The sequence below is a fragment of the Nicotiana tomentosiformis genome, chromosome 3, assembly GCF_000390325.3.
Source record: "Nicotiana tomentosiformis chromosome 3, ASM39032v3, whole genome shotgun sequence".
Classification (NCBI taxonomy): domain Eukaryota; kingdom Viridiplantae; phylum Streptophyta; class Magnoliopsida; order Solanales; family Solanaceae; genus Nicotiana; species Nicotiana tomentosiformis.
In genome coordinates, this window is record NC_090814.1 from 61,202,218 (window position 1) to 61,227,922 (window position 25,705).

A 25,705-nucleotide genomic window follows, 5' to 3' on the forward strand; every position below is an offset into this window, starting at 1 on the left:
CTCCCGGTCAAACTTCTCAACCATCCAAACCTTCAACTTTTCAACTTTCGCCAAAATGTATCAAATCAACCTACGGACCTCCAAATTCAAATCCAAATACGTACATACCCCTAAGTCCAAATCACCATACGAAGCTATGAAAATCATCAAAACACCATTTCGGAGTCGTCTATACCAAAATCAAACCCCGGTCAACTCTTACTATTTAAACTTCTAAAACATGAATCATTCTTCCAAATCAATCCCGAATCGCCCGAAAATCAAATTCGATCACACACGCAAGTCATAATATACAATACGAAACTACTCGAGACCTTAAGCCACCGAACGGGATGCTAATTCTCAAAACGACCGGTCGGATCGTTACACCTATGTGAGAAGACTGACTTTTAACTACCCGGTATACCTTTCAATAATATCAAAAGAATGCACCAAAAACATTCAACATATGAATGTACAATAAACATTCAAATAACAATTGTATGTAAATTAAAATTATTTTGATTTTCAAAAAAAAAAAACATGAACGTTGAGAAAAATAAATCAAAACCCAATGATCTATATTAAATCTCACACGATCCTTGATATCTTGCATCAACAAAAAACATATATCTATAGGAATCAGCTAAGTCAATGGATCTGTAACCATTTAAGCAGATATACTTTATGTTCACTTCTTTGCGTGTAATCATGTCTTTTATAAAATTGACTTTAATATCACTGTGTTTGGCTTTAAAATAATATTTAAGGTCCTTGGTGCTTAAAATAATAGCTTGACTGTCACAAAGACACAGTAGATCAGTACTAACTGCAACACCAACAAATGATTCAAGGCCCCTTTTTAACAGAAAACACATTCGGAGGTGGACTAAATCTTGTCCATATCTCCTCCACAATAAGCATCAGTGTATTTCCTTAGTTTATGTCATGCCCTTATGGCAAAACACTGAATCAAAAATTCCTTATGGTACCTCATGATTATTTTAACTGCATTTAATGTGCTAGGACTATGTTGATTTATATTTATTTACAAGCTAATTACGAAACAGATATTAAGTCTAGCAAATGTATCTTGCATTAGACTATCAACCACGCTAGCTTAAGGAACTCTATTCACTTGTTTCTTTCATTTTGAAGTCTTAGGGCACAATCTAGCATAGATGCTATTGTCTTTGTTGATTTAAATTGTGATAAGGTCACAATTTTAAATCATTAAAGAATAATTTCTTTAAATATTTTCTTGAAATCTTTATTTCAAGAGTATATTTATTGCAAAAACACGTTTAATAGGGTCAAGACGTATTCATGGCCTCGACTGATTCTCAATACGTTTATTTTGTTCGTCTATTTGATTTTCGGTCATGTTCACATATTTCTACAATTTATTGCCTTAGATTTATGTGGCATCAACTCATTGATTCGTCTAATTGATTTTCAGTCATGTCCTCATGATTGTGTGACAAGGCAAATATGAAAAGGTAACAAACTCAAAAACCATACTATTGCATATTTACTAGTGGAGAATATCGTGAGGGTGAATATTATTTTAATATTTTTCTGAATATATATATATATATATATATATATATATATATATATATATATATATATATATATATATATATATATGTGTGTGTGTGTGTGTGTGTGTGCGCGCGCGCGCGCGTGTTAGTTCTATGTCTTTCAAAATTCTCAGACTTTTATTATCTTACATTTAAAAGTAATTTTCTGTTTACTCATGAATGAGTAATATTTTAAATTACAGTATTGATAAAAATTATTGAGTATTTATTTTTAGGGAGGTAAAATGTATAGTTTAATAATATTTTTTAAAAAATTTTAATTTTTAATTGTTTGAAAGTTAAGACGTTATAGTTGATTTATATATCATAGTAATTTTAACACTATTGCATTATTTATACTTGTAAAAAACATACTAGATATTTTTTTTCTTCAATTCTTTTTAATTTTCTTGAACTTTTAGTGTATTTTCTATATTGTTTTGTGTTATTATACTATACTATTAATTATGAATTAAAAATTTAAAGATCCGTGGGACGTATGTCCCAGGTCTTGAGACTTACGCCGCCTCGTATTAAGTAAAATGTTTCGCTTTACGCCCCCGCCTTTTAAGAAAGTGCACTTAATCTCTCTAGAATACACACTTTTAACTTCCTAAAAGCTTGGCCAAATAGCTACTCTCTGTGTTTTAATTAATGTGATGTGGTATGACTTGACACGAAATTTAAGAAAAAATAAAACTTAGTCTTAAGTCTTAAAAGCTTAAACAATAAAAGTTTTTATGGGGCCTTCAATTTGTGGGGTTATAAAAGCTTTTTATTAGTGGTAAAATTGATAAAATAAAAAAAATTATTTCTAAATATATAAATATATTATTGTTTTTAAAATAAACTAATAAAAAAAAGTGTCACATAAATTAAGGCAGAAAATATTAATTAGATTACAAACGAAAGCATACATATTATAGAATCTTATTGTCACTAAAATTTTGTCCTTTTGTTCAATTTTGTCCTCGACTTTGATTTTTCACGGCATCAAGTCATCCCACCCCCACCATAGTTTCCTGCCACGCCACTTTTTTTAGTAAGGTCATTGGCTGAAAAGGGCCAGAAACAACATTTTAAGTACAAGCAATTTAAATTACAACTATTAATAAAGGAGAATCGAGAGGAGCTTCAGGTCAAAGTGAAATGACTGAAAAATCATAGTATTTTAGTTTATTTCACACCACGCAGTCATTAATATTTACTGAACCATTAGGTCCCCACTTAACTTTTGCGGCTTACACGTGGATTATTTATAACTTTAGTTGCATGCTTTATGGCTATTTACTCTCTCACGGGCCTTCCTTATAAGAGTAACTTTTAGTATTGTTGACTCAACTTTTCGTGTGCACTATCTTTACAAATTCATATTGCACTCATATATAGTTATGAGAACAAATATATAGCCAACAAACGAATCCAAAACGAGGATGCATGTAATTTTATCAGGAAATTTGGTGGCATTAATACTAAGACTATAGAGCTCCATTTGTTAATATATCTGATAATATATCCGTATTACTTTGTCATAGAGTTACAAAAAATTCTCTACTTTGATGCTAAGTAAGTTATAGTAGTACTTAATAGTTTTATCCACATTAAATCTATTCATCCAGAATGAATGTCCTATTTTACTGATTCTATTTTTACGTTACAAGTAATTATTATAGATGAGTATATGGAAATGTTAGTTTGCTTTTATGCAATGTCTTAATGCGCAACTTCGGCCCTCGAACCAACTGAGTATATTATTGAAAAGTAAAAACTGAATAACTGAATAAAAGAGTTTAAGAGAGAAAACGTAATATATTGCTTTGTTATGAGTGTCCTTTCAAAATGATTGGAACCCTCTTTATACAGTAGAGGAGTTCTACATATGGTACAGTTCTAAATACAGAAGGAAATCTTTTGATTGGCTAATCAACCGGTTTTGACTCGATATATGCTGAGATCTCCGCCACGATCCTCGCCTGGTCACGGATTCCTCGGCTTTCTCTTATTCGACCTAGCAGGCTTCCTTCGATCTCGCTAGATCCCTATCCTTCTCGATCTAGACCTTAGCTGGTTTCGATCTCGATCGGTTCCTGAAATCACGAGCTAGGTAATATTTATTCATGTAACGATCCAATATAATTTGGGATTGAACCTCAGTCTGCCACCCCGGTCTCGATTAACCATACAAAATCGGGAAAGTACGATTTTGACCGTATACAGATAGTCCCCTCTTTTTTTGGAGAGTAATGACGAGAAACGATTTGAGCCTTCGATCGTGACGTAATCGTTGTGACATAAGTAGTAAAAGTGACAGAAATGTCTCGTCGGTGCAGTTCCCTAGGTATTTAATGAGCTTCAGCCGATGGTCGACCACTACCAGTTTTGAACCGTCGTTGTGAAAATGATAAATAGCTGCTTTCTTCATCATTCCAAACTTTTATTTATGAAACTTTTCCATTCCTATCTTCATAGTTTTTCTCCTTCTCCAAACCTCCCTATTTCCAGGTTTTCAAATTCCGTTGCTTGTTCTTCTTAAAATACCAAATAATTCAATCTCCATTCTCCTTCGTTCACAAAAACTATATGGCAAAAATATCTAAAACCGTTTCGTAAAAATATGCTATTTCCTCATCTCGGCCGGCCGACGAGAAACCAGTGGTGTAGCCACGCCTTGAGGAACTTATTCTCGGGGGGTATGTTATTGATTCCAATTTTAAAGTCGAGAAAACCTCATCGGTTATTGGTCGATGCGAGCCGGTATCGAGATATATATGCTCGATACCCAAAAGTCTTCTTGATCTCGTGAAGAAGGATTGCAATTGGGAAAACAAAGAAGTTGTGATACCGGCACCAGAGGAAGCGATCACTACCCACGTGAAAGGGTACCTGAGTGTTTACACTTATCCTTTCACGCTGGGTCCCCTCGATCCGGTCATCGTCGATTTTTGCAAGAAATACCAGGTGACCCTCGGCCAAATTCACCCTTCTTTCTGGAGGATCGTGATACTGCTCCGTTTCTTTGTGAGCAAAATCGACGGGCTTCCCTTCACGCTCGGCCACCTCGTAAGATTATATAGCCATCGACTCTACCGAGGTGGGCTGATAAAGCTTCAACGCCGGGCCACCAAGGCGTTCACATCGAGTATAAATGAAGACAAAGATCAGGGCTAGATGGGCCGGTTTGTTCGGGTGAAGACCTCAGACCTAATCCCGATTGAGAGTATGCCATTTCGTGAGAAATGGAATATGAAACGTAAGTATGATCCCGTTTTTAGCTTTTGTCGTTTTTACTTCTTCATCTTTTCTTATCAGTGTTTTTCTTGACGCAGTCGTTGCTTGGATGCCGGGTGCGATTCCCCACCTCGAGAACTAGGTCAGGAGCATGGTTTTGACGTCAACGTACGTCGAGCGCGCGTGGCGTGATTTGTCAAAGGGCTAGTGGGAGGATCGTACTCATGGTAAGCCTTCTTCTTGGCTTGCCATTCAAGCATCTTTTCAAACATGAGCTTACTTACTTTCTCCTTTTGTAGGTCTTGGAAAGGAAACGGCTATGAGACCCCCGTCTGGTGACGAAGAAGCCTTGCCGCCTATCTCGAAACCGGCAAAGGTGATTAAAAGAAAAAGGGCCCTGGACTCCGAGGATAAAAAACCAAAGAAAAGAACGGCCGGTAAACCCAAGGGGAACGTAATCCCATTAACTATGGAGTCGGTCCAAAACTAAGGGATGAAGAAGAAGAAGAAGAAGAAGAAGAAGAAGAAGGTGATTCTGGGCTGATGGCCCGTGCTCAAGCTAGCACCGATACTCAGAAGACTTCTGAACCGGTGGAAGTCAATACTGCTCCGTCTAGGTTCGACGAGGTCGAAGGGGAGACTCCGGCCCCAAGTTCCTGAACCGAGGGGAATCGAAGATACTTTACCTTGGGGTGAAGAGACCATTGAAGAGGCGGTGGACGCCGATGCATAAACTGGGCTTGAGGTTCGTCGAGAGGGAGGCGGTGCCCTAAAAAATCTACTTGGGGTAATAGAGATTGGGGATTCCCCCTCATTTCCTTCATTTTCTCAGTCGATGATACGTGACGCTCAGGCCATGGAGATTTGTCACGGGTAGGGGGCCCACGAGGAGGAAGATCTTTTTCGTGGTTATTTTATCGGGGTAGAAGATGTCGCCGGTCTGAGTAACTTGGAGGCCCCGAAGAAGAGCTCGAGTGAGGCGGGAGTTTCTTGTCTTTTCAACAAAGCTCAATATGCCCTGAATCGGGTAAGTTCATTTTCTCTTTGTTAATTTTTATACTTGTATTTTTTTTCCTTGTATAATTCCTTCTTTCTATTTTTGTAGGCCTCCGTTCTTCATCACGAGGTGTTTCTCCGATCCTGAGGAGAGTTGAGCCAGTACGAAGCCGAAATCCGAGGGCTTACTAAGGAGAGGGATGCCTTCAAGCTTCTCAGTGAGCAGAGATAAGGAGAAGCAAAAGGACTTTGAGATGAGCTAGAAGCAACTCGGAGAGAATAAGCCGATTTGTACGAGCAAGTAAAACGAATCTTTGAAGTTAACGACATTGACTCGGGCATGATGGCTAACAGTTTGGTCCCACAGGTCCAGCAAAAGCTCGATGTGATCAGGCAGCTTTGTGTTGAAATAGACGTTGTGAAAGCGGAGGCCGAGGAATGAAAAAAGAACATGGACCGCCTTGCCTCAGAAAAGGAGGTTGTCCGAACTCAACTAGCCTCGGCCGAGAACTAACTCTGAAGCTTGAAAGAGAAAGCCTTGGTGCAAGCCAAGAAAATTGAGGAATTCCAGTCTTGGTTAGGCTCAGCAACTTCTGATCGAGAGAGACTGGCTACAGAACTTGCAGTGGCCAAATCGGAGGTCGAAATAGCTACGGCTAATGCTGATGCGAGCCGTCTATCGGTCTGCTGTTGAGGCTGCTCAGGTTCGAGCAAAGGAGGTTGCCGAGGCTGCTCAGGCTCGAGCAAACTGGGTTGCCGAGCATGCTAAATGCCAGTCTCGGAGGGAGACTCTCTGTCACGACCCAAACCGATGGACCATGACGAGTGCCCGAGTCCTACTTGTCGAACACCCTTAAGCATGCGTCTAACATATAACATGAATAACATCTACTGAATTATGAGAATAACATGCGTGAGGGAAACCTGTCCAGAAGACATATATGCATATACGTGCGGAATGCGTAGGGCAAGCCGACAAGGTTGCCATAGAAAACTATATATCCAAATATACATACTGTCTACAGACCTCTAACAGAATATACAACTGTACAAGGATAGGACTGGGCCCCGTCATACCCATATATGTATACAAACATATTCTACCAAAATCAAAAGCAGATCCGGATCAAATGGAGTATACCAACTCTCGCTGATCAAGGATCCTAAGAAGGGGGCTGTCAGCTTGTCTACCTGCACATGTGGGCATGAAATGCAGGCCCCGGGAAATAGGGCGTCAGTACGAATAATGTACTTAGTATGTAAGGCATAAAAATCAATACATAAAAGGCATAGATGAAACATGGAATACAGAATTCTGCCTTTAAGTCTAAATAACTTTGTAAATCCTGAAACATTTATAATGTCATGCACGTGCATATAAATGTCGTGTCATTCATATGTATAGGTGTACATAACATCATCAAGCCTCTGAGGGCATTCCATCATATCATCTCGGCCACTATGGGTAAAATTATCAACATATACCAGCTGATCAAGTGATGGTGCGTATATAATGCCGTAATCTTTTTCCATATCCCATATACATATAATATACGCGTATATAACGCCATCTAGTCATGGGTTAATGTGCATGTATAAATAGATGAAATGTATAAAAAAAATATGTTAATAAGATCAATATACCTTCTGGATAAACTTTATCAACTACGTATTTCTGAGACCCGTGAACAAAAGATATAATAATATGTCACATGGGGAATCAAGAACATAGACACCCCTAGTACTTCTATGAATAGAGTCATTTATGAAAGTTGTGCATTTGCTCATTTCGTTTGTATCATTTGGATCATGCCAAAAAGAAAGAAGGGATAGCCTTAACATACCTGAGCCGGTTCTCTAGACAATCCCTCTAACACACGACAATTGTGACAAAATACGTGATGGTAAGATCGGAGTAGGAAAAAATCCGTATGATATTCTTGAGAAAGATTGCACCATACTCCCTTAAAATTGTAAAATCTCACGTTGCTAAAATGCTAAAAAATCTGTTTGAATTTTTGTTTCAAGAGAATCATGTCACAACCATGTGATTCCTTGTATGAATTGACTGAAGCTTTAATCCCTCATATTGTAGAGACATCAAATCTCCTTAAATGATTTAGAGGGATTTTTGTTTGAATTGTTGAAGATGCTATGAAATCTTTGTTTGAATTCTTGAAGATCCTTACTTTAGCATTTGATATATACTACAGTAGAGAGGCCTTATATTAGAGAGGCCTTTTGAATTAGAGAGGCCTTATATTGAATGAGTGTGGGCCCCACTTCATATGGTGGTTTAGCCACATAACCCTTACTCTTTCCACCTTATCATAATGACTTTAAGAGTCATAAATGGGGATGGGGTGCTGCCACGTCGGGGAGGAGTTTAGTATTATCCAAGAAATCCTTAATTAATTAGGTAATCTCCCATTACCCAATAATTAACCAATTACCCATATAATTAAGAATTATCTCAAATTACTTAAAATACTACTCACTTTTAACACATTTTATGTACTATATTAACGTGGTCATGAGGTACCTTGTATAGTACTAGTCCATAAATACCGGGTATTATGGCTCGGATCGCATTATACCCCAAATTGACAACCTTCAACGAAACTTATTTTCTTTGATTCGTTTACCCTTTAACCTTCACGGCACTTACTTATCGTCTGTTATAAATAGCATAAATGCTTATAACCTCAAGATAATCTCATCCCCGAGTCTACGTCGATTATCTGAAGATGAAACTTTAACGTACGAAAACGCGAGATGTAACACTCTCGAGGAGATCCATGCTCTTGGCTTCGATCTTATAGCCGAGAATGAGAATGCTAAGGATCTTGAAGCCGAATCCAGAATGTTGGCCTTTCCTGATGATGATGATACCGGGAGTATGAGAGGATCTGAAAGCGAAGGAGGCCTCGAGAGCGGAGATGCTGCTCTCGTAGAGGACTAAGTCCTTTAGTATTTTTTGTGTTTCTTTTAAGACCGTTTCGATCTTTTGTAGAGAAATTTGATCGGGCTATGTTGCCTTTGTAAATGATTTTTGACGTGTATATATACAAAAACTTTCTTCATTTCTGCCTTATAAAATTATGAAGTTGTATTCTAAGGTCCGAGGTTTAGACAATTTGATTGAAACCGAACTAGTATAGCCCTTAGACTTTACTATCGAGTGAGTGCTTGCTCGAACTCGAAGTAAGGTAACCCTTAGGTTCTTTTTATTTGAGCGAGGATGGTCTCTCGAACTCAAAGCAAACACAGCCCTTAAAAAAGTTTTTTATCATTTGTATTTTCAAAACTTGTAATGCTTTAGCATGAAGTAAGGAACTGTTCGGGAGTTTGAACAATTTTGTACTCATTAGAGTTTTCGATGCTTGATATTATCGAAACCTTTTATGATTTTGCCGGGGGTAGCCCTTTTAACCGGTTTATGAGGGAATTCGAAGGCCTATTTTATTACAAAATTCGGACTTCTCCGAACCGTATTAATTCGGACGTAGCCTTTTTAGTTCGGGATTTACCCCTTGGGCTTATTTTCCCATTTTACTTCGAGCTTGCCCGAAGTGTCTGTCCCCGAGTGGGGTGGCCTTGGCCAATAAAAATCGAGCGTTGCCTAAACGATCTTATGATCTCAGAGTTTTAATGATTTGATCTCGTTTATTTTTCGGACGGCAGTCCCCGAGCATGAGGGTAATTATCCGAACTCTGGTCATGGTCAACCTTTAAGCCTGTTTACATAATAGAATGGGAGTATGAAATTGTAAAGTAAAAAACAATTCTAAGGCATGAGATATCGACAAAGAAAAATACTTCTCTTTATAAATGATTATACATGCGTACATGTTCTGTGTCAAGGCTCGAACAAACTACGCGGGCACGGTTTGTTTGACCGTTTGGCCCTTACGGATTTTTCCTATCGAGACCCTGCTTCCATGAAGTAATTTCTTAGCCTCAAAGTTGACATTTGAGGGCAAGTTGATTGTAAAGAAACCTCGAATATTGTTGAATTGTTCTAAGTTAGCACGATCAATCGTTGCTTCATTAAGAACCTTGCCGGAAAACCCATTTGGGACAAAATTGGTCTAAGGAAAAAAGAGTGTAACGCGTGCTTTCAGACCTAAAGGCTTCGTGCCGAGGAATCCATCGTTGTTTCTGGTCGAACACCTGCAATGGTTAGTCTAAAATATAAATGAAAATGTAAGGGGTTCTACCTTAGCAGTAGTATCGTTTTAGGTGCGATACATTCCAATTGATCGGTAGTTGTTCACCATTCATCGTGCCGAGCTTGTAGGATCCTTTTTCGATAATTTTGAGAACCTGGTACTGTCCTTCCCAGTTCGGAAACAGTTTCCCTTCATTCGGATTTCGGGTGCTGAGGGTAACTTTTCTTAGCACCAAGTCCCCGATGTTAAAATGTCGAAGATTGGCTCTTCGATTGTAGTACCTTTTGATCCGCTATTTTTGAGCAATCAATCGGACGAGAGCGGCTTCGCATTTTTCGTCCAACAATTCTAGGCTTGTATTCATGATCTCGTTATTCGACTCCTATGTTGCATATCGAAAACTGATGCTAGGTTCTCTTACCTCGACCGGGATCAGAGCTTCAGCGCCATAAACTAACGAGAACGGTGTTGCTCCGGTGCTGGATTTTGATATTGTGCGGTATGCCCATAGAACCTCGCATAGTATTTCTCTCTATTTTACTTTGGCGTCGGTCAATATCTTCTTAAGATTTTGGATGATGGATTTGTTGGTCGATTCGGCTTGTCCGTTCCCGCTGGGATGATAAGGTGTTGATAGGATCCTTTTGATCTTGTGATCCTCGAGAAATTTAGTTACTTTGCTGCCGATGAATTGTTTTCCATTATCACATACAATTTCGGAGGGAATCCCGAATCGACATATAATGTGGTCCCAAATGAAGTCTATGACTTCCTTTTCTCTTGCTTTCTCGAAAGCCTGTGCTTCAACCCATTTACAGAAATAATCAGTCATAAATAAAATAAATTGAACTTTACCTGGGGCCGACAAGAGAGGGCCAACGATGTCCATTCCCCATTTCATGAAGGGCCATAGGTACAGGACCGAGTGGAGTAGTTCCCCGGGCTGATGAATCATGGGTGCATGCCTTTGGCATTTGTCGCATTTTCGAACGAACTCCCTTGCATCCTTCCCCATATCTGTCCAATAGTACCCTGCTCTGATTACTTTGTGGACCAGTGATTCGGCACCAGAATGATTTTCACAAGTGCCCTCGTGAACTTCCCGTAAGATGTAGTCGGTATCTCCCTGTCCCAAATATATTGCCAACGGTCCATCGAACATCTTTCTAAATAGCGTTCCGTCTTCGGACAAAGTGAACCGTGCTGCCTTTGTGCGCAAAGCTCTCGACTCCTTTGGATCTGATGGAAGCTTCATATTCTTTAAGTACTCTATGTACTTGTTTCTCCAATCCCAGGTTAAACTTGTGGAGTTTATCTCAGCGTGACCTTCTTCGATTACTGATTTCATGAGTTGTATGACAGTCCTGAGTTCAGTTCGTTGTCTTCGACCGATGAACCTAAGTCTGCAAGAGCGTCGGCCTCGCTGTTCTATTCTCGAGGTACATGTTGCAAGGTCCATTCCTTAAACCGATGTAGAGTCACCTGTAGTTTATCCAAGTACCTCTGCATTCGGTCTTCTCAGACTTCAAAAATACTGTTCACTTGGTTTACCACGAGGAGGGAATCACACTTAGCCTATATGACCTCCGCCCCTAAGCTTCTAGCTAGTTCGAAACCTACAATCATGGCCTCATACTCGGCCTCATTGTTAGTCAATTTTGTAGTTCTGATGGACTGTCTAACTACATTACCTGTGGGTGATTTTAGTACTATGCCTAATCCGGAACCCTTCGCATTCGAAGCACCATCCGTAAAGAGGGTCCAGACTCCCGAAGATGTACCCAATTTTATCAGTAGTTCGTTTTCAACCTCGGGTACGAGGGTCGACGTAAAGTCAGCCAAGATTTGAGACTTGATGGCAGTTTGGGGTCGATACTCAATATTGTACCCACTGATTTCTACGGCCCATTTGGCTAATCGACCCGAAAGCTCGGGTTTGTGCAAAATATTTCGAAGAGGATAGGTTGTTACAAAACATATTGGATAACATTGGAAATATGATTTTAGTTTCCTAGAGACATTTATTAAAGCAAGCGCTAATTTTTCTAAGTATGGATATCTAGTTTCGGCCTCACCTAAGGTCCTACTAATATAATAGACAGGGAATTGTGTACCTTGTTCTTCTCAGACCAGGACTCAGCTTACCGCTATCTCTGAAACTGCCAAGTAGCGGTAAAGTTATTCGTCCACTTTTGGGGTGTGAAGCAGCGACGAGCTCGATAAATACCGCTTTAGTTCTTCCAAGGCCTGCTGGCATTCCGGAGTCCATGCAAAATTGCTCTTCTTCTTAAGCAGCGAGAAGAATCGATGGCTCCTATCTGAAGATCTCGAAATGAATCGTCCTAGGGCAGCTATCCGCCCCGTTAGCCTCTATACAACCTTTACATTATCCACTACCGTGATATCCTCGATAGCTTTAATTTTATCGGGGTTGATCTTGATTCCCCTATTGGACACCATGAAACCAAGAAACTTGCACGAGCCAACTTGGAATGCACACTTTTCGGGGTTGAGCTTCATATTGTACTTCCTCAGTATATCGAAAGTCTCCTGCAATTGCATTAAATGGTCATCTGCTCACAGGGACTTAACTAACATGTCATCAATATAAACTTCCATTGATTTTCCTATTTGTTCTTTGAACATTCTGTTTACTAGGTGTTGATAAGTTGTACCAGCATTTTTAGACCGAATGGCATTACATTATAATAGTAGGTACCGTACTTAGTGATAAATGAGGTCTTTTCCTGATCCTCCGGGTTCATCTGTATCTAGTTGTACCCGGAGTAGGCATCGAGAAAACTGAGAGTCTCGTGGTCGGCTGTGGCATCGATCATACGATCGATATTAGGCAAAGGAAAAGAATCCTTAGGGCATGCTTTATTCAGGTTTTTATAATCTATTCACATTATAAGTTTGTTTCCCTTCTTGGGGACTACCACTACGTTTGCTAACCATTCGGGATACTTTACTTCCCGAATGGATCCTATTTTGAGAAGTTTGGTTACCTCGTCCTTGATGAAGGTATGTTTGACCTCAGACTGAGGCCTTTTTTTTTGCTTCACCGGATGAAATTTAGGGTCCAGGCTCAGTTTTTAAGTGGTAATTTCTGGTGGGATCCCTGTCATATCGAGGTGGAACCAAGCAAAGCAATCCATGTTAGTTTTAAGGAAATGAATAAGTTTTTTCCTGAGCTCTAGGGTTAGCCCCGTGCCCAAGTATACCTTTCGTTCGGGCTGATGCTTGGCCAGTGCGACTTGTTCCAGCTCTTTAACCATCGATTTGGTGGCGTCAGAGACATCGAGAATTATGAAGGATCGAGGGACGCAGTAGTCGTCATCCTCGTCGATCCCTTGCTTCTGTAATTGGGTCAAGGCCGGTGTATGTGGTTACTATTTGGTCTCCTGCTTTGCCTTTGAATCCGATCCCTTCATTGATGAGAGCGCCGATACTGGTATCACTTCATTGACTGCAAACATCTCCTTGGCGGCGGGTTGTTCTCCGTACACTATTTTGACTCCCTCCGATGTCGGGAACTTCAGAACTTGGTGAAGGGTCGAGGGTACTGCCCTCATGTTATGGATCCACGACCTTCTGAGCAGGATGTTGTACCTTATGTCACCCTCCATCACATGGAACTTTGTTTCTTGGATGATCCCGGCCATGTTCATTGGCAAAGTAATTTCACCTTTGGTGGTTTCGCTTGCCATGTTGAAGTCGTTAAGTACTCGGGCTGCAGGCACAATTTGATCTTGTAGGCCGAGCTGTTCTACGACCCTCGATTGAATAATATTGGCCGAGCTACCTGGATCAATCAAAACACGTTTAGCTTGAATTTTATTCATAAGGACAGATATTACCAGTGCTTCGTTGTGGGGTTGTAAGATCCCATCTGCATCCTCCTCATTGAAAGACAGGGTTCCTTCCAGTACGTAGTCTCGAGTCCGTTTTTCCCTCGTGATCGACACCTTGGTGAGTTTGAATACGGGCCCCTGAGGAGTATCGACCCCTCCAACAATCATGTGGATCACGTGCTATAGCTCTTCTTGCTCATTCTGTCTATTTGAATCTCTGTTCTTTAAATGGTTTTTAGCCCGATCGCTGAAGAATTCTCGGAGATGCCCTTCGATGAACAAACGGGCTACCTCCTCCCTCAGCTGTCTGCAATCTTCTATTTTATGACCATGGGTGCCATGATATTTGCATATTTGATTAGGATTTCTCTGGGCTGGATCAGTCTGTAGAGGTCGGGGCCACCTGATGTCTTTGATGCGCCCAATGGCCGATACAATAGCTGATGCATCAATGTTGAAGTTGTATTCTGATAGTCATGGTGCTTCTTTGGGTTCTACATTTTTGTCGAAACTTCTTTTACTCATGAGCCCTCGAGAGCTCTGTCCTTAATCATTTCTTTTATCAATTCGACCGGGGTTGCGTCCAGGCCCGCTATTTCTCCGATCTCCAACGTATGGATGATATCGATCTCTGTTTGACTGTGGTTCCCAGTCAATATCCCTTTTAACTCTGTCGATGGTACTATTTGGATAAATGGACCCGGAATGAGTCCCCAACTGGTCATCCTCAACCCTAATATTTGACTGGTATCGATTATGTACGTCGGCCCAGGTTACAACTGGATATTCAATCAAGTTCTTCTTCAACTGTTGTGAGGCTATCAAACTTCGTATGTTTAGGCCTTGAATAAAAGCCTGAACGGCCCAATCGTTGGCGATTGGGGGCAGATCCATGCGCTCCATTTGGAACCGAGATACGAACTCTCTAAGCATCTCGTTGTCTTTTCGTTTTACTTTAAAGAAGTTCGATTTTCTAGTCTCGACCTTTATCGCTCTGGCGTGTACTTTGACGAAGGAATCAGCGAGCATGGCAAAAGAATCAATGGAGTTAGGTGGCAAATTATGATACCATATCATCGCCCCCTTTGATAAAGTTTCTTCGAATTTCTTCAGCAGTGCAGACTCAATCTCATCGTCCTCTAGATCGTTCCCCTTTATTATGCATGTGTAAGAAGTGACATGCTCGTTGGGGTCGGTAGTTCCATTTTACTTGGGAATTTCTGGCATGCGAAATTTCTTCGGAATGGCTTAGGAGTCGTGCTCGGGAGGAAGGGCTTTTGTACGAACTTCTTTGAATCCAAACCCTGAGCCCCCGGAATTTGATCAACTCGAGGGTTATATGTTTCCACTTTTTTGTCATTCGCTTCAATCTTCTTTTCCCCCGATTCAATTCTCTTTGTCATCTCCTCGAACATTTTCAAGATAGGAGGGTCGGTCCCTGACTCATTCACATTTGACCTCCTTGGCACTGGTTCTGCCCTGTGAACAACTTCCTGTGATGGCTCGGTTTCGACCCTACTCAGTGTGTGATTCTGATTTTGAAGTTGTGCTATTGCAACTTATTGAGCCTGCAGTATTTCGAATATTATTCGAAGGCTAATTCCGCCTTCTTCGCTGCCCTGTGCGTTCTGACCAGCTGATCGAACATCTCTGCGGATGCTATTTTCGGGGTCGATGCCCAAATTTGCATTCAGGGCAACATGTGAACTGACGTCGATGGGGTCTGCAACTGGTACTCCCTCGAGATCAACTGGAAGCACTTCGTTTCCTGGGGCGGCTACATTGTCGTTTTCGCCATGAAAACCAAGACCATTGTCGATGGGTGTGGGTATTGCTTGAGAGTTTGATATACTGATCCTGGAGTCAAAAACGCTTACAAGAACAAGTGTAAAGCAGTGTGTGTTATGAAAATTAGCACTAGGCAATCACTCTTATCCTTAGTCCCACGGTGGGCGCCAAACTGTTTACCCTTAAAATCGGATAACAATTAAATTTGTAAGTAGTTTTAAGGACATGTGATTTCACTTGGCACAAACTGAGAAATATAAGAATTGAAGTTAGAAATTGACTATAAAATAAAACAAACCAATGTAACGCACAACTTCGGCCCTCGAATTAGGTTGCCTCGAACCAACTGAGTATATTATTGAAAAGTAAGAACTGAACAACTGAATAAAAAAGCTTAAGAGAGAAAATGTAATATATTGCTTTGTCATGAGTGTTCTTTCAAAATGATTTGAACCCTCTTTATATAGTAGAGGAGTTGTATATATGGTACAATTCTAAATACAGAAGGAAATCTTCTGATTGGCTAATCAACCGGTCTTGACTCGATATATGCCGAGATTTCCGCCACGATCCTCGCCCGGTCACGGATTCCTCGGCTTTCTGTTATTCGACCTAGCAGGCTGCCTTCGATCTCGCTAGATCCATATTCTTCTCGGTCTCGACCTTAGCTGGTCTTGATCTCAATCGGTCCCTGAATCACGAGCTAGGCAATGTTTATTCATGTAACGATCCAATATAACTTGGGATTGAACCTCGGTCTGCCACTCCGATCTCGATTAACCATACAAAATCGGGCAAGCACGATTTTAACCGTATACACAATATTATTTTTATTTTACCCAAAGGAAGCCTGTAAAATTAGTTAGGAAAAAGCTGAGCAAGGAAAAAGTAAATAGAAACTAGAAATTACCATAACGCAAAAAACAAATTACAAATAGGACACATTCAAAAAAGGAATGGAAGAATAAACTGCAGAAGATCAGAGATGGTATTTGGCAGATTTGAGATGGGACTTGATGAGATAAGAAGACAGACAAAGAATGTAATATGGAGACAGTGTAAGACGTGACATAGATTATAGGTATGACATATTCTTGCTGAGTCTCAGGAATTTCATTACTCTTTGGCATGTATTATTTCTTCTTTACAAGAGTTTCTTTACTATGGTAAGGATAGTAAACAACCTCTATACTATGAAAGTGTGCTCAAATAAAGTCAATGTGTTAAGGTCCTATATATATATATATATATATCAAAAATTTTATTAGAGAACTCAAAGGTATGCACGTCAACAACAATTGGATTTTTTCTTTTCTGTGGGTAGGTTTTCTTGGGGTTTTGATCATTGGGTTTCTACCAATACTCTGTTTAGCTATTGGATCATATCTTCTATGAGATTCTGCTACTTTTGCTGTTAATTTGCTTCTTTCCCTTACAGCTCACAAGTAAAAGCCTAGGAGCCTTAGTATAAAATTTTTTGCTCTAATAATTTTTCTGTGTTTAATTGGACATATAAAGAGCAAAGTAGGCAAATGTTCCTGCTCGGAAGTACTAATATAGATAATCACGTAGGCGAAAATAGCTTTACAAGAGACCTTTTATACGAAGATAAATAAACTTGTAACATAATAGCTATTGAAAACCAATTCCAATTAAAAGGGGACAACCAATACAAGAGTAACATAAAAATATGTTTCATCACTTATTCTCATACTACATACACAGAAGTAAAACATATCCTGTAGAGATTTAATGAATTATAGATGCAATTTGATTAAAAGCTTGTAAGATTCACGCTAGGTTGAGTTTTTTTGCTAAAATTAAGCACTATTATTCTACAATAGCCATTAGTTTATTTGCCTGACTGTGAGCGTAAATGAAAGCAAATTAGATTCTGATAGATTTAATAACATTAAGATATTTACTTTTAGTGTATATATAGTACTCGAGAATTAAATTTTTTGAGTGCTTATAGATTTTTAAACCAACATTAATGTTGGGCCTGGGCTCAGCTCAAGCAGACCCACTGATACACATAACGTTACGGTTAGAATCGAATAGGACAACATAATGTATAATAAAAAAGATAGCTTTGTTCACGTTGGGCTCGGGCTTTTCCCGGGCTACCCCTCCGCTAGTACTTATAATAAAGCTAAAAGTTTTTTCTCTGCCTCTCTAAAAAAGCAGTTCGGTGTATAAAATATTTCGCACTTATACAGGGTTCGAAGAAGAGTTACACTTTTAAAGATATGATGTAGACAACCTATTCTAATATTATAAATCTTAGCGGCTACTTTTACGACTCAAACCTGTAACTTATAGGTCACATGGAAACGATTTTACTGTTGCTCCAAGGTTCTCTTCATGTAGTTCTTCCCTTCTAGAACTAACTAGTTCTATCGCTGCCTCTCTGGTTAGAAAAGTTAGAGTTCTTGCTCTTTGAAGACAATTGTATCCAGAGTCGAATTTAGGATTTCTAAAAAATGAGTCTCTATTAGAAAATGACCAAAAAAAAGTTAAGTGAAAACTAATCCATGTTCTTTTGGATAAATAACTCAATATTAAACTTTATGAAACATGTGTGCCATCAGATAATATTAGACTAATTCTTAAAAAATATATACATAAAATACCTAGTTTAACAGAGAGGTCATGAGTTAATTTTATGACGAAACTAAAACATTGTGGATAAAATCAGTAGGTTCAGAATCAAATCTTATCAAGTTATCATTATCTGTTCAACGTCTGTTTCAGATGACATTCATAATAATTTAGAGAAGTTGGAACTCCGCATTATTGTTCAGGCACGCACAGATATCCTGTTGTAAGTGTGTTGTCCGACACTATGTTGTGAAAAATTAATATGTTTATATACGTGTTGGCACGTGTAAATATATTTTTCCGAAAATAAATCTTTTACCAGATTTTTTCAAACACTTTTTAAATATCTTAAATTGATAACTATTGGAGTATAATTTATAGTACTTTTTGAGTAGTTACAAAATATGTAAATTGTTTAAAAAAAGAAATTCATTCAAATTCACGCCGAAGACCAATCCGCTTAACCCTTGTACGTACTTCGAAATTCGAACTACATTATATTAATTTAATAAAATGAAATGGAAGGAGTAGTATTTTAAAATTACCATAGTCCTAGATTCAAACCCACTTATAAATTAAATAGGCTGACACTACTTCCGCGAAATTCTCATTATTTATTTCTTAGACTTGTCTCAAATTAGGGGTGTACAAAGAAAATAGATAAACCGTACCAAATTGATAATCCGAGTCAAATCGAAAAAAAAATCGATGTGGTTTGGTTTGATTTGATTTGATTTGGTTTGGTATTGGAAAATAAAACCCGATCATAATTGATTTGGTTTGATTTTAACTAAAAAAAATTAAATTGAAATCAAACCAACCCAAAAGTACATTTATATAATTTTTAAAAATATTTTATACATATAAATATTTATTATAATGTAATTTATAAATATTTCTTAAATTTTTTCACAGTTTTATCTTTTAACGTATTATTTCAAGTTTATACTTAACATTCTTGAAGGGTAAATAAATTTTAAAGCTCATAAATGTAGTAACTCAAACAAAGTTTAAATCAATATTAATACTAACAAAAGAAATTCAATTCAATACTAGAAATGACGATAGTGTTGGATAATATATTGGTTTATAATGAAAATGCATAACTTAGTTTATCTTTTTCTTTAGTGCTTAGTTATGTAATTAATATTAGTACTTATTAGCTATACTTATTTTAGCATGACCTATATAGTATTTTTAGATTATGTTAATTTTTATTATGGCTTATTAATTAGCAATATTTATTTTATATAATTTTTTTATTTTATCTTTGTTATTGAATATTTTAATATAGTGTTATGACTTATCTCATATTATTGTGTTAGTTTCTTAAAAAATATATTTTATAATTATACTTTACTGTGACTTAAAAAATATTTGGAGCACAAGTTACATATTTTGTACATTTTACATGTTTTTAGGCGGTACTTTTTGACTTTTGTCTTTCTGTTTTTGGTTCTTCAGTGACGGTGAGAGCCTGCACATACCAAATCTGGAATACTTTCTTTTTATAAATCTACGAATCAAGAGGATCCCATGCATCTAGCTAGAACCAGCTACCTTGTAGATGGGGAAATAATTGTTTTGCTCCATACAGAATCTTCAGTTTGAGAACTATATTAAATATTTGGTACAGTCAAGGGCCCGACAAATTTTGTGGCCTAAAATCTAACTTTATGAGGGGTTTAAATTTTTTTTTTTAGGCTTTTTTACACGCTTGATCCTTTTTAACTATTATTTAAAAAAAATAGCATCATTTATTGATTATTCCATAAAGAGCACTTTTTTTTCATTATTAGCATATTATAAAAATTAAGCTCAACATTTAATAAGTTAACTGACTCATTAATCACAGGAAGTACTTTTTTTGTCCATCTCCATTCTCCTTTTCTAACATTCATCTTCTTCACTCCATTTTTGAAAATCTGATGCATATGTGAATGCCACCTAAATTCAAGATGTATTGATTTATACGTCTTTTATACTTTGTATATCAAGTATTACTTTATATATATATATATATATATATATATATATATATAGTAAGTAATACTTGTATATTTATTTGTGAAGTGCCATCTTATTTTAAGATATATTTTTAATATATATTTTAAATATATTTTATATGTCAAGTGCCATTTTAATTCATGATGTATTTTTTATGTATATTATTTTGTATATTTATATGCCATCTTAATTAAATTTAAGATATATATTTTATATATATTTCACATGTCTAAGTGTCATCTTAATTGAAGATGTATTTTTTATGTATATTTTATATGTGTTAATTTAATGTATATTTTTTATATATATGTTTTGTATATATTAACATACATTATTATTGAAGTAAGATCTTTATGTTAAGAAAGGAAGAAAGAAGGAAGAGAAAAAATTAAGAAAGATAATTAAAAAGAAAACGAATAGAACAAATTTAGAAAATATATTGGCTTCGGCAGAAAATAAAATTAAGAAGATGAAGAAAAAGAAGGAAAGCTAATAGATAAAGAGAAAAAAAAGACATAATTTTTGTACAAAAAATTATTGACTTTCCATTCAAATTGCTTATGTTTAGGGATTAATAATTAATATTCCTATTTTAATGGAACTGTGCGCTACAAATATAAATATTTTCCTGCCACAACTCTAATATTAGATTTCATGCTAAAAATTAGTTATATTTCTTTTAAACTGTGACAGTTATGTAAAGTTCCCTTTTTTTTTATTTGAAATCTATTTTTCTAGTTTTTTTAAGATGCAAAGTTATTTATAAAAAAAATTATAATCAATTTCTTCCAATAAGTCTTTCTCAATTGACAATATAGCTAATCCATTTAACTCTCTTGAGACATTATTGATCTTAGTTACGATTTTATCATTTTTAATTTTGAAAAACTTCTTTCTGCTGAAGTTACAGTAACATGAGGTATCATGAGCTATTAACATTATCCTATAAGAAATATAGGCATTTGAAAAAGAATCAAATCTTTTTTTTTTGATTGAGTATATCAATTAAACTGTTATCTTCTAATTGTAATATATTTCTTAACACTTTTAATTTAGAAAATAAATCTAAACCATCAATATCAGATTGATTATTATGCTTTAAGGAACATTCAAGATTAAGGCAATATTTTTCTAAATTTTCATCATCTAGTGATCTCAGTTTTTTAATGCTAAATAGAAAACCAAAAATATTTTTATATATTTCGAATTGTTCAAATCTATTTTGAAGTGAAAAAATAGCCTTGTTTACCATGTATAAGAAGTAATCAACTCTGAAGGACTCTTCGAGAGATTTTGAGATTTCATTATCAACGTTCTCATCAAATTGTTTCTTCTTATATATCACACGCTTCTTATGAAATTCGGGTTCAATGTTCATTTCATAATAGTTGCAAATTCTTCTTCTATATATTTGTTAAGAAAGAAATCAAATTTTTTCACTTCACATAACCTTTTTTAAGCTTATATATGGTCTATTAGGTGTAGCAAAAAATGGGGCCCTCACAAATGTAGGGCCTAAAGCAGTTGCTTTATCTGCTTTAGGGAAGGGCCGCCTCTGCGAACACTGTACAGTGTATTCCCTTCTAAAATATTCAAAAGAAAACACAATTATATATAGATACTTTCATATTGCACTTGTATGTAGAGGCAGATCCAAAATTTTAAAATCATGGGTGCACTAATTTGTCATAGTGTTTGTAACGACCCGATCGGTCGTTTTGAGCTCTAGCATGTCATTCAGCTATTTAAGGCCTTGAGTAGTTTCACTTCAGATATAATGACTTGTACGCGTGGTCGAAATTTAATTTCGGGAAATATTTGAGTTGATTTGGAAAGAAAATTCTAATATCGGAAGTTTAAGTTGAAAGAATTGACTAAGGTTTGACTTTTGAGTAAACGACTTCAGAATCGGGATTTGAAGGTTCCAATAGGTTCGTATAATGATTTCGGACTTGGGCGTATGTTCGGGTAAAGTATCGGGTGGCCCGGGAGCATTTCGGCGCTTATTATGGAAAGTTAATATTTTGCAAATTTAAGAATTTTCTAAGTTTGTTTTGGAGTGGGCTTTGGTATTATCGATATCTGTTTTGGATTCTGAGCCTTGAAATAGGTTCGCATTGTGATTTATGACCTGTGCACAAAGTTTGGCATCATTCTAGAATGTTTTGATATGAATCGGATGCGTTCGTCGAAGTTTAAAAGTTCGAAAGTTAAAAAAGGATTTCGATCATCGATTCGTAGTTTCGAGGTTGTTTAGCATGATTTGAGGCCTCAACTAAGTTCGTAATGTGTGTTGGGATGCGTTGGTATAATTGGTTACAGTCCAGGGGGCCTTGAGTGGATTCCAGATGGTTAACAGATCGATTTTTGGACGAAGGGAATGTTGGGATTTTTCTGGTTGTTGGTGCAATCGCTTCTGCGGAAGCGACATCGTAGAAGTAAGGATCGCGCCGCAGAAGCGGCTGGGAGTGAACTGGCAAAGGTCGTAGGTGTGAAGAAATTCCTGCACCTGCGTAATTATAGATGCGTCCACTGGAGCACAGATGCAGACCTTGCTGGGGAGGCTGGGACTGCAGATGCAGTCGAATTCCGCAGAAGCGGAACCGCACATGCAGATGAAACATCGCAGAAGCGAAGGCACAGAAGCGTTGGAAGGGCCGCAGATGCGGAGGTTGAGGGGTCTGAAGGGAGCCACAGAAGCGGACTTTGTGCCGCAGAAGCGACCAAGTGTACCGCAAATGCGAAAATGTCGTTGGGCAGAGTTGTTTAAAGAACGGGATTTGGCCCTTCTTCTTTCATTTTTCACTTAGGTTGGCCGAATTTGGAGAGCCATTTTGAGAGGATTTTCTGCAAGCAATACAAGGTAAGTAATTCCCACCTATTACAAATTAAATATATGGTTTATATATAGATTTAAACATGGAAATTAGTAAAAAATTTGGATTTTGGTAGAAAACCTATAATTTGGTATTTTTGAATGTTGACCACGAAACAGGACATGGAATTAGAAATAAATTATATATTTGAGTTCGTGGTATTGTGGGTAAAGTTTATCTTCGAAAAGTTTCAGAATCAGTGCGCGTGGGCCCGTGGGTTGACTTTGTTGGCTTTTGAGAGAAGTTGGGAATCATTATAAATTATTAAATTATACGTATTGGGGTATATTTTGATTGGTTTGCACGTTGTTTTACTAGTTTTGAAGAGACTGGCATCAGGTTGAGGCTTTTGAATGGCATTGGAGCCGGTTATGAAACTTCGGAGCGAGGTAAGTCTCCTGTCTTATCTTGTGAAGGGGAAACTACTCCCTAGGTGATATTTATTGTTATGTGCAACTAGCTGTGGGTACTACGTACGCACGAGGTGACGAGAGTCAGTACGTAGCTAAAGCATGTTTATGTCCGGGTAGACTTAGGACTTTATCATGTAATAATTGAATTATTTGAACTCGTTCTGCTGGCTTAATTAATTAAAGTTATAACTGAATTTGATTTAGAAATAAATATATGTATAATAGGCCAAGCCTTAACACTTTGAGTTGTGGGAGAGTTATTTGAGAAGCGTAAAGATTATATCTGTTATGTGCTCATGTATTGTATTGTAAACACGTGTCTCATAATTCGGTTACTTCCTTTATTTCTTGTGGAGCGGGCTGAATGCCTCGACAGTATATAGATGCATCTATGGTTTGTTCCGCACGACCCTCGGCAGTGTTCACATTATTCTGGATTGGGCCGAACGACCTCGGCAGAATCGTGCGTTATATCGCTATTAGTTCGAATATATCACGAGATAAACCTTCAACTGATGCCCGATATTTTATGTTATTCCTTATTTATTTGATACGGACACTTGGCATTTTCTGAGCTATTAAGGTAGAATATAAGATCGAGAAATTTATACTTTAAAAAAAATATTTCTAGGATTATGAAATTTACAGATTTACCCCACTATTGCTGTACACTTCAAATCTGTTATGAATTATTATATTATTTTATTGGACCTTTAGTAAGTGTAGATGTCGACCCCTCGTCACTACTTCTCCAGGGTTAGGCTAGATACTTACTGGGTACGCATTGATTTATGTATGCATGCTGCACTTCTGCACTAAATGTGCAGGATTTGATAGGTCATTAGGTGATAATCTTGGCGCGTAGGCGCATTTGTTGAGGAAAGCTTATGTGAGCTACCATTTAGGATACGCATCGCATTCCACCGAGTCTCCATCATACTATTTATTTTATCCTGTCTTATTTATATTCTGGACAGATATTGTATTATTATTGTACTCCTTAGAAAACTGCTCATGTACTTGTGACACCGGGTTTTGGGAGTTTTCCTACTGATTATTCGTTATTGTAGTTCGTGTAAATATTACTAGTTACCGTATAAGTTCTATTTCATACTATTTAATTAAGGAAAATTATGATTTCAAAATACTAAAAAGAGAAATTAAATTGGTAAATCAACGTTGGCTTGCCTGACGGCGGTGTTAGGTGCCATCACGACCTATAGTGGATTTTGGGTCGTGACAGCTTGGTATCAGAGCCTTAGGTTCACTTAGGTCTCACGAGTCATGAGCAAGTCTAGTAGAGTCTTGCGGATCGGTACAGAGACATATGTACTTATCTTCGAGCGACTACAAGGCTGTTATGAGAACTTCCTTTCTTGATTCCTCACCGTGCGATTTGATTCCTTTGAGGCTTATGCCTTTATTTTCTTCTTACTCAATCTTACGCGACGTGGGGCGCTTGTTATCCATTGGGCGTCGAGGAGTTGTAGTGGTACTGCAGACGTGGTGCAGGATATTTTTCCCTATGTGTTCGGGCAGGCTATTATCATCACCTTGCGGAAGGATGTTCTTTTGTTCCAACTCAGTATCTATATTTTCTATGGTTTTGAAACTATGCACGAATTGTTATGATGTCTATGTGTTGTTATCGCACAATGTTGGCATGATGGTAGGGTTCTTGTTTATGTGTCAAGGTAGTGAATGACTTGAAAAAAAGATTTCTCAGTACATGACTGAGAGATTCAGCATTCAATTCTAGCAAAGGAAAGGCAATCAGACTATGGATGTCTATGTATGGTTGATGAAGTAACGAGACTTGATATTTTCAAGCGTGGTGGAATTCTCATTTATGATGTGGTAAATTCGTCCTTGTTAGAACACATTAAGGTTCGCCGGTGTTTTGGTCTTCTTTGATTTTTGTCTTTGGGGCAGGGTGTTGGGAAATGGTGCCTGAGACGCGTTTGTCAGAGATAGCGGAGTTTAGCGGTTTCAGAATCGAGTTGGTGTTTCTAGTGCTGATGGCTCGAGAGAGATGATCTTCGAGGAGGCTTAGAGTTGGTAGCAATTTAATAGTCGAGGTGCTACATAGATGGATTTTGATTTGATGCAACCTTTGGGTAGCGAAGGTTTAGGAAGGACATGGTGGGAGGTGTCTCGCAGTGGTTGAGTTGCTAGCAGAACAAGTATGAAAAGTAGAGGTCGGGGAAT